We start from the raw sequence: 10,393 nt of genomic DNA on the forward strand, positions 1-10,393 counted from the left end.
GCACTGGTTTCAAAACACACCTGGTAATGGACCCTAATTAGCAGGGCGTTAGACGAATGCCAAAATATCTCATTTTTAAAAAATATTCTCTCACACCTCAAAATTGGAAACTTTTACAAGATTTTGAATATAATGAGATAAAATAAGTAAATTGCATTTATTTATTTTTTGTTTCAAATTTGATTTGTCTTTAGTACTCGATCAACAAGGAATTGATTTTTTTATTTCAAAGAAAAATCACCGAAAATAAAAGGTTAAATTTGTCATAGTATATGTGTCCATGTAACAAGATAACCATTTTCTTTAAAAATTAGAAAAATGAATTATAATTAAAATACTAAGGGATAATGATAACAATAATTCGAAAAAGAATATACCAATCTCAAAAAATATTTTAATCAATTCATTATGACTATGAGTCTTACAACATTCTTACACAATCTAGTCAACAGGCATTTGTGTGTGCATGTGAAATCAATTTGGTGTTTCTTTTTGGCCTTTTAAAGCTAGGGTCATTGCTCATGTTCCGCTTGTAGCCTTTTTCAAATTGTAACCATAAATGGAGGCTATAACTCTTATACCGATGGTAGCCCTTTACACTAGTAGAGTATCCTCCAATATAATTGCTAATTACCTGGTACCAACTTACTTAGTGTCAACTTTCACACATCAGTATAGGTAGCTCTTTTCCATAATGCGGCCTGAAAAAGAAACTGGATTAAGGAATTCTCATACTTAAATGGACATAATGACTTGATCAAATATAAATTGGAGGGTCTTCAACTTTTTCAAATATAGTTTTTATTCCTCACAAAGTATAGAAATTATAAAGTTTATTTTCCAAAAATTGAAAAATATGGTCAACAAACTTCTTCCAAACAGGACAGGAGATTTAGACATTCACATATGCAAGGCAAGACAATCAATTATTGGAAATTTAAAATAAAACAAACCCCCAAGGATTTCCTGAGGGAATCAAATCTGACCGTGTCTAAAGCTTTAGTAAAAATATCTGCAATTTATTTGTTAGTCTGAACATATTCTAAAATCAGAGTTTTTTTTTCAACAAGTTCCCTGATAAAATGATGATGAATGTCAATATGTTTGGTGCAAGAGTGTTGAACAAGATTTTTGGAGACATTAATAGCACTTGTATTATCACAAAAAATGGTTAAAGTTTTTAGATCAAACCCATAGTCAGCTAACAATTGTTTCATCCACAAAAGTTGAGTACAACAGCTTCCAGAAGCTATGTACTTAGCCTCGACTATTGACAATGAGATGGAGTTTTGTTTTTAACTATGCTAGGAAACCAAATTGTTTCCTAAGTAAAAACAATCACTACTTGTACTTTTGTGGTCATCACTGTTTCCTACCCAATCTGCATCACTATAACACACAAGGTTAGAGTTTGTTTCTTTGGAGTACCAACTGCCTAATTCAAGAGTATTATTGATATAACGAATAATTCTTTTTACATCAGTCACATGAGACTCCATGGGGTTCCCTTGGAAGCGGCACATACTCAAACACCGTAACTGATGTCTGGACGACTAGCTATTAAGTATAGAAGACTCTTAATCATACTCCTATAAAGAGTTGGATCGACTTTTGTCCCATTCTCATCTTTAGATAGTTTGACAGTGGTTCCCACAGGAGTTTTAGCAAGTTTAGATGCATCGAGCCCAAATCTCTTCACCAAATTTCTAGCATACTTTCTTTATGCAATGAAAATTCCCTCATCTTACTGCTTAACTTGGAGCCCTAAGAAAAAATTTAGCTCTCCCACCATGCTCATCTCAAACTCTTCCTGCATTTGTTCAACAAATTCCTGCACTAAAAAGTCATTAGTAGAACCAAGCACTATATCATCAATATATATTTGAGCTATCATAATATTGGTATCAATATTTTTGATAAAAAATGTCTTGTCTACTCCCCCTCTCTTGTACCCCTTTGAGACCAAAAAATGGGTTAGTCTCTCATACCTGCCCGAGGGGCTTGTTTCAACCCATACAAAGCTTTTTGCAGCTTAAAAACATGATTAGGAAAGTGAGGATCCTCAAACCCTTTGGTTTGCTCAACATAAGCCTCTTCATTCAAGAATCCATTTAAAAAAGCAGATTTGACATCCATTTGGAATAATTTAAAACCATGAACACATGAAATAGCTAGCAATAATCTTATGAATTCAAGTCTTGCAACAGGGGAAAATGTCTCATTAAATTCAATTTCTTCAGCATGAGTGTACCCCTATGCAACTAGCCTAGCTTTATTTCTTATTATGGTGCCAAATTCATAAGTTTTGTTTTTAAATATCCATTTTGTACCTATAACATTAGTATGGCTCGATTTAGGGACAATGATCCATACCTCATTCCTTGTGAGTTCATCTGGCTATTCTTGCATAACATTAATCCATGGTTCATCATTTAAGGCTTCCTTCACGTTTCTTTGTTCAAATGTAGAAGTAAAGCAAAACAATTGAACCAAGATTACATACCTCTTTCGAGTGAACATACTCTCTTCAATATTTCCCAAAATGAGATCAGAAGTGTGATTCTTTTTTACTCTGGTTGAGGGTTCTGTTTTAATGGAGTCAGAAGTATTAACTAAACTTTCCTTCTCTGTTCATTCAGTTTTTGTCACGACAGAATCTATGTCTGATACATCATCAACAGCTGTTGTCGCCTCTGAACGATCTTCTGTCAGATCTGGTATCCCTTTATGTTGTTGAATATCAATGAACCTGTCGATTTCTTCCTGGTGGGAGTACTCAAAAAAATCTTTTAGATCATCAACAACCACATTAGCAGATTCCATAATAGTTTGGGTTCTCATGTTATAAACACGATAGGCCCTACTATTATTGGAATGACCAAGAAAAACTCCAAAATCTCTTTTGGCATCAAATTTCCCTAGATTCTCACGATCTCTAAGAATATAACAAAGGCACCCAAAGACATGAAAATAATTGACATTGGTTTTTCTACCTTTCAAAATCTCATAAGGAGTTTTATTTGTACCTGTACACAGAAAAACACAATTAATTGTCTAGCAAGTAGTGTTAATTGCTTCAGCCCATAATTTCTTTGTAAGTTTTTTGCTATTCAGCATAACTCTATCTATTTCTTGTAAGGTACGATTTTTCCGTTCCACTACCCCATTTTATTATGGGGTTTTGGCCGCAGAAAATTCATGCAAAATTCCTAAATATTTACAATATTCATCATAAATTGATTTTTCAAACTCCTTACCATTATCACTTTGTATTCTTACAATCTCTCCAATGTTACAATTTTTTTCAACTCTTAGTCTTGTACATATAGTTTGGAAAGCTTCAAATGTATCTGATTTTTCTCTTAAGAAATCTACCCAAGTAAATCTAGAAAAATCATCCACATAGACAAAAATGTATCTCTTACCATTAATACTTTCAACCTGTATAGGACCCATGAGATCCATATGCAATAATTCCAACACATTTGAAGTATTAATATATCATATAGAGCTTTATGGGAAACTTTCAAATGTTTTCCCAATTCACATTATTCACACTTACCAGGTGATTCTTTACCCAGATTGGGTATACCACGGATGAGACCTTCATTAGCAATCTTTTTCAAATTTTTGAAATTTATATGTCCAAGTTTTTCATGCCACAAATCAGTATTATTAAAACTGGAAGATGATGCATGACATGTGAGTTTTTGTGCGAATATGTAACAATTATCCAAAGAGTGAGAACCTTTAATAAAAATGTCACCACTTTGATTTACAACATTACACTCATCATGCGAAAAATTAACAAGAAAACCTTGGTCACAAATTTGGCTTATGTTAATTAAGTTAGCTTTCAGACCATCAACAAGAAGAACGTTTTTCAGTTTTGGTAACCATTCAATGTTTAGAGTACCTTTTCCTAAAATATTTCCTGTCATTCCATCCCCGAAAGTTACTACTCCACATTTCAAAGATTTGAAGTTGGTGAGTATGCTGTCATTACCTGTCATATGTCTTGAACAAACACTATCAAAGTACCATGAACTATATGCATGTGTTTTATGACATGCAAAGGTAGCCAAACAAATTAAGTTATTTTTCTTGACCCACATTGTTTTTTATTTTGAATTTCTTTTGGTCAAGAATTTATTAATGCTACCAAAGTGTTTAACATAATTCTTTTTAAACAAATTCAACAGAGAAAAATACTTAGGTATTAAGTGTCCTTTCATACCACAAAAATGACAAAATGGTACAAATTATCCAATGTTTTTCTTCGGAAAAATTCACTTTAGTTGTAGATCTGTTGGAACAGATGACAGCTATGTGTTCTCTGAAGAGCAACTTGTTCCTACAAAACGGTTAGTTGTCACAACAGACGGAAAATTCACATATTTTATAAAAATCGTTTTCTTAGAAGATTCAAATCCATTAGATCCTAATCCATTGAAATCACCAGCTTTTTTTCCTACAGAGAGAACATCATCCAAAATTCCATATCTTGGATTAAGGATTTTGACACATTTTTGCATAAGATCAATTTCTTTACTCGAAGAATTAATTTCATGATTTTTTTTAAGCAATAATTAACTCAAGTTCTTTAATTTTTCAACTGATTTCTTATTATTGCTAGCCATTAACTGAATCTTAGAGAAGAATTTCAGCCACTGATCATACATTATCTTGTAAGAATCTTTCAATGATTCCTCATTTAAGTGAGATTCATCAGAGTCAATGTTAGATTCTTCATCATTCTAAACAGAATTATTAAGGCATACCAAATCCTTAGAATCGATTGAGAAAAAAAAACATACCTTTGTGAACAGAGGTTAAGGCAAGACTATTGTCTTCCTCATCACTCTGTTCAAAGTCTTGATCACTCCATGTAGCTGCCATGGCTTTATTTTTCTTTAAGTTATTGGCACACTCAAAATGAATGTGTCCAAATCCTTCACATTCCCTGCACTGAATACCCTTTTTATTGGTTTCAAAGGGTTTAGAAAAATGACCTTTTGGGTTTTTGGATATGGCCTTTTGTTTCCCAATTTCTTTATGTACTTTTGAATTTTTTTTGTTAACAAATCCATCTCATCATCCGAACTTTCCTTCTTTTCTCTGGAAGATTTCAAGGCAATACATTTCTCATTGATTTCTTCTATTTTACCCTTTTGCCTGATTTGTTGGTTTACCTCAAAACATCAAAGTGAACCCATCAATTCTTATACTTTTATATTGTCCAGATCTTTTGCTTTTTTAATTGCAGTGAACTTAATCTGAAACCTGTCAGGAAGAACTCAAACAATTTTTCGAACCAAAAAATTCTCTTCAAGTTTATCACCGAGAGAAAAATATTCGTTAGCAATATCTGACAAATTTTCATAAAATTCAGTGAGCGTTTCATTTTCAAATTTTATTGTTAGCATAACAAGCCTAGAAACACTTGACATCAGCAATTCCTTCAAATTGGGTTTGAGGGATTTGCCAAGATCTTTGGCTGAAACACATGAAGAAATCAATTTAATGTAACATTCACCAACACCATTAAAAATAACATGTAATGCTTTATTATTGTAACTGGACAGTTTATCTTCACCATCAGTCCAATCAAGTTCAGATTTTACCTTAGTTATATCATTGATTTCTGCTGGAGGAGTCCAACCATTCAAAGCAGATCTCCAAGCCTTTTCATCTTGAGATTTGATTAAGGCTCTCATTCTAACTTTTCATTATAGATATTTAGAATCATTGAGTAAAGGGGGCGAGTTATGGAACCTCCTTCTGTGAAAAAAGACATTGCAAGAACAAGAACAACAAACAGAATAAACCAAGATCACACTCAGAAATGAGTAACCTGGCTCTAATACCAATTGAAATTCTATTTTTAATAATTACCGTATTAATTAAACCAAGAAAATTAATTAAGATGTGGAATGGTAATTGAATGTTGAAACATATTTCAGATTTGTCGGGAAAGAATATAAACTTGTCACGACAGAAACTGAACATAATAAAAACAGTGCAAAAACAATAAACAACACAATGAATTTTTACAAGGTTCAGAAACCCTTTTGGATAACCTACTCCTTGGGGCCACACCCAGAGATTAAAACCAATTAATAAAGAATCACAAGTAAAAAAATAATGACTTAAACAAAACAAGACTCTCTCTTAAGATTTGTCGTAACTTTGTTGTACTTCTCTTCACTAATCTGATCTTGATTGAAACGCTCAACCACTTGAACTCCTTTCAATGGTCAGCGAGTGCTTGCATCCTCTCAACGCAAAGCTTGTAAAAATCTTCTCCCGAAGACTATAAGAATTGTGTTCAAATTACAACGTGTATTCACTCATGAAAGTGGTATAAACTCACCACAAAACTAAACACTCATTTTACCATAAGATCACGTGAATACAATGATCTTGAATACAAAAATTGAACTCTCACAAATATTACAATTTACTCACAAACTATGTACCAAAGAGTTAACTTTTTCTCAAGGCCCTAGACGCCTATTTATAGAGACTATTTCGTGCTCAGAAAGGCTGAGAAAGAATCTCCTAATAAAAGCAAGAATATTTGAAGATATTCTTGATTAATGAAGATTTTCCATTTTTAGATGATTTTGATATGACAAACACAGATTTTGCAGGGACAATTAATACCTGTGTCAGATCAAATTTCTCAAGATAGAAATAACAAATAATTACTTCAAAGATTGTATTTCTTGAAGTTTATTATCTTGAGCAACATGAAAATCAAAAGAAAAATATTTTCAAGAATTGAATGTGAGTAAGCACTAAATATTTTCTTTATAAAACCAAGATACAAATTCTTTTATTAACATATTGTGATAATATCAAACTAAATAAGGAATTATTAGCAAACCTTACAAATTAATTCAAGATATTAATTATGAAAATTCCAATAAAAGAAATTTAAAATCATCTTTTAAATAAAAAAAATATCTCTATAATAATTGCCAATTTTAGTATTTACAATTTATATCTAAAAAGAATACATGTTATTTTTTATTACTTAATATAACTTATATAAATATATATTTATATTAAATAACAACAGATATTCTAAATATGTTGATGTTATGTGCAGAAATAGTATGACTATGTAACTGCATAAGAAATTAGAATAACATTTATTTTCTATCAAGAAAAAGCAAGCTTCTCCTCCAATTATTGAGATATGATTTAAATAATATCATGAATCATTTGTACATTAAATATGGTAGTTTGTGATTTGAAATATTATCATATTTAAAAAAAAAAAAAATCATAAACGATGTTTTAGTTTAATTTTTCTTTTAATATGTTATTGTGTCATTCTTTTATATATAATATTGTTTATTTATTTAACATTTATATGACAATATATCTTGAAAACTTACTAAAATAATTAATAAATTTTCTAAATTAAACTAAGCAAACGTGCATATCACTACTAATGAAAAATTATATGTATGTATATGTATATATATATATATGTATATATAAATATTTTGATTATGGCTATAAAAATAAAACACAACTATTAAAAAATAATATTTAATGGCAGCACATGGCTTGCATGTCTCTTCTATATAAAAAGTGTGTAGATAATAGAAATTATTGGTTTTAACGTTTTTTTATTTTTTTTCCGTTAACTTTAATGGAATATTCTTATATTCTAATATTTAAAAGTAGATTGTAAACATGACTTAAACTTATATAAATAAATAAGTAAACAAATTAAAATTGATATTTTTGAGATATTTTACAATGATAATTATTTAAAAATAATAAAACAACACATTTTATAACTTAAATAAAATTTTATGAAATTTAAACTTCACGTATTAGAATAATATCATATTAAACATATAATATAATATAAGTTACTATCAACTAGCAACAAACTTCCTTTTAAAAAAATAACAACAAACTTAAATTCAAAAATCACATATAATATTAATATTATATTAAATATATAATATATAATCTCTTGTTATCATTGTCAAATTCAAAAACTAGAACAAACATAAACTTAAACAAAAATAAATTAATTAATTAAAATAGGATATTTTATAGATATTTTATGATAATTTAAATAATTAAATCATATTTATTTAAAAATAATAATGTCATACTTATCAATTTCTGTGATAGTTTTTTTAATCAAGTAATTAAAAAAAAATCTTTATCAAATTTACCAAAAGACATTAAGATTTACATTAGAAACTACAAATAGTTGATACACTGTGATTTTTCTATTCTTATTTTATTCTATTATTAATTTCTTTTTTAATATTATTGTAATTTATATATATGTCATGTAGTCATGTAAATATATATTTATATTAATGTTGTATTTCGATATCATATATGTACAAATTATTACAGATTATTGATATAAATATTTGAATATACTATAGAATTGTATTTCATTATATTACATATTAAATATCTTTTATTTATTTAAACATGTTTAGAACTTTAAAACTAAATTAACGTCCATTACACGTTGTTTTAAATACATGTATCATTGTCAAATTATATATAATTAATTTTCACAGATATATATGTATTAACGTTCATAGTCAAACATATATAAATATTCCCAAATCACTTTATAATATTTCAAATTGGCTAGCTACGTACGTAGATTTAATAATGTAGTTATTTATTATTACATTATTAATAATAATGTAGGAGCTGTCAAACAAAAATAATGTAGTTGTTCGGCTGTCATGCATTTATAATATTACATTTAATGAATAATTTAGTTAATCGAGTTCTATAAATTAAAGAAAATGATGAACTAGTTCAAATGAGCAATTATCGGGTGGTTTTTTTGAAATAAGAAAACTTGGATTTCTCCAGAACTTGAAAACTAATCAATTAATACACTCTTCGGATCAATTCAGGAAGTATGACCAGGTATGTTGGTACTCTTAATTCTTGAACTAGTAGCTTATATGTATTTTTAAACAATTTATAGCCTTATTAAATTAAATTTACTAATTAGTAATGGATCATAATAGATATAAATATTTCACATACATTTATTATGTGTGTATTACTAAACATGTTCATTTTAAATTTTAATGACTTTATTTAAAAATCGTTATAGTACAAATGGAAAATTTTTGTGCATTAATTTTCCTTTTTCTTATAACTAGATAAAGGACTGATATATAATATTAGGCTTATTTGTATGCACGCTTCCTATATTTTGTCTTTATTAGTAAATTAGTCTCTGTTTTTTTTAGTCACGAACCTTCAAGTTTTGATTCAAACAAGAAATTTATAATAATATAAAATTAATTTTTTAAAAAATAGATACGTCACATTAGAGCTGTAAATGCGGGTCAGACTTTCTAGCACAGCACGAAACGACACAAAAAAATATGGGCTTAGGCTAGGCACGACATGAATTGAAAATTGGCACGACACGACACGACATGGGCCTGAGTACGACACGGCACGACACGATAAAAAGCCCGATATTTTAACATTAATAATGATAATAAATTTTTATTTGTCAATTATATATAAATTACAATGATAATAAAAGTCTATTATTTTTCTCAATGATTATATTTTATAATTATATTAATTTATTTTAAGATTTGTGAGTTAATTTTTTTAGCATTTATTAGTAGGTACTCAAATTCTAATAATTATCTTTGATATAATTTTGTGTAAAGTATTGTTAAAAAGTATATAAAAATATCTAAAACTATAATTTAAATAATGAAATGTATTTAATTTGATGGTAAGTCCATTGATTGTTTAAGAGGAGGTGGAAGGTTCATTTCTCCATCTTCACATTTTTTGGCAATAATAAAATAGGCCCAAATTTGGGCCCAAATAAGGAAAGTGAACCAGCCTGACTTGGGCTCGACATGGCACAACATGGGTAGGGCCCATGGGCCGTGCTGGGCTTACTCTTTCAAATATGGGCCGGCTCGGCCCGACACAAATTGAATATGGACCTAGTCTGAATTATTCGGAAGCACGAAAATGTGGGCTGGGACGACCCACATTTACAGCCAATGACGGAGCTAGAAATTATTTTCAGAGAGGGCTTGATAATTATTATTTTATTTTTAAAAATTAATTGGTGTGTAATGGTTATTTTACGTTTTTAAAAAAATAATATATAAATATTTTAATTATCAAACAAATGTAAGTGTTAACTCAATTGTTGAGTGGGCCTTATATTTCCTCATGTGACATGAATTCGAACCCCTAAGATATTTTTCCCTCTTAATCAATATAATTTTAACAAAATAGAATGATGCACGGTTCAAACTTGGGAACTGGTGAAAGAAGAAACTTACCATTTCACCAAGTAAAATTAATGTTACAATGAACTAAAAAATTTATTTATTAA

The sequence above is a fragment of the Humulus lupulus genome, chromosome 5 (genome assembly GCF_963169125.1).
Source record: "Humulus lupulus chromosome 5, drHumLupu1.1, whole genome shotgun sequence".
NCBI classification, from domain to species: Eukaryota; Viridiplantae; Streptophyta; class Magnoliopsida; order Rosales; family Cannabaceae; genus Humulus; species Humulus lupulus.